Consider the following 1,432-nt stretch of genomic DNA (forward strand, 5'->3'; position numbering starts at 1 on the left):
AAACAGGTAAAATAGCCTTAAAATAGTTGTGTGTGTGTGTATGTGTGTGTGCATGTCTACATATCATTCCCTCCTCTGATCGTGAATTTCTGTAGAAACTCTTTGATGACTATAACTGTAGGGCAAAGCTATATAGAAAAAAAAAGCAACACAAAACTCTTTGGTTTCCTGAAAAATAAACTTAAGTGTGGGTGCATCTTATCTTGAACATTTAAATTCAAAATATGTAATAATGGAGTTTGACCATAATCGATTATATAGTGATTTTGTTTTAGAAAGTAAAATGATTATTAACATTGATCTAAATTTTTATGCTCAATATTGACTTACTTTATCAGATGGTTTCTTTGAACTAACAGAAATCTACAAAAGAGTAAAATGTTTAGAGCAAAAAAAAAAAAAAAAAAGGTTTCACTAATTTCTTTTGATTATAGTTCAAATTACAATGACTTTTAGGAAATGCTTTCTTCGTAAGATCCAAACTATAAAAGTGGAAACGTTAATATGTAAACCATTAATAATATAGTAGCTGTTGATATTCTTGTTAAGTGCCATAAAGTTGGGTTCTAACCTAAAATGCCCTTGTATAGGGTTTCTGAGGAGCAGCTGGTGAGCTTGAACCACTTGCCTTGCGGTTCAAGCAGACTTTGCAGTCCAGTGCAATAACCAACAATGCCACACCAAGAGTCTAAAAATATAGTAGAAATAACTATACACTGTGAATGTCTCCATAACAACAATAATAAATATTATGAAGCTTTGTTTATACTTAAGAAGCATTGCTGTTGTTCTGGGTGCTATCAATTTGGATCCAACTCAAAGTGACTCCCACTCATAGCTCCAAATCTTTATAGAAAACCTCATTTTTTCTCTTGTGGATTCGAAGGCGGACCTTGTGGTTGTAAACCCAACAAAAAACCACTAGGCAATCAAAGTTTCCTAATTAGCACTAGTAACAGATATGCTCTGTAAATCTCAAGTAGTATGTGAACATGACCATAGAAACACTAATTTATTAAAACAAAATGTTTTATTGGAGACACTTAGTAAGAAAAGCTTTCTGACATTTTACTCTATATGATGATAGTTTAAAATTCAGCCCTTTTCTATTTATGGATATTATAATCTTGTTAAGTTTACCAATAAAGATTTTTATTGGTGTATATAAATCTAAACTCATTAATTAGTCAACTTAGAAAAACAGTGATACCTAGAAACATTTGTATTGTTTGTTGTTGTTGGGTGCCGTTGAGTTGGTTCTCACTAATAGCAACCCTCGGCACAACAGAATGAAACATGCCCAATCCTGCACCATTCTCACAATTCTTGTTCCCCTTGAGCCCATTTCTGTTGACCATAAACACATCAAGGTTGGTTCACTCTATTAGGATTCTGTGCCAGTCCATATCATTGAGGGTCTTCCTTTTTATCT

The sequence above is a fragment of the Chrysochloris asiatica genome, unplaced genomic scaffold (genome assembly GCF_000296735.1).
Source record: "Chrysochloris asiatica unplaced genomic scaffold, ChrAsi1.0 scaffold00493, whole genome shotgun sequence".
Classification (NCBI taxonomy): Eukaryota; Metazoa; Chordata; class Mammalia; order Afrosoricida; family Chrysochloridae; genus Chrysochloris; species Chrysochloris asiatica.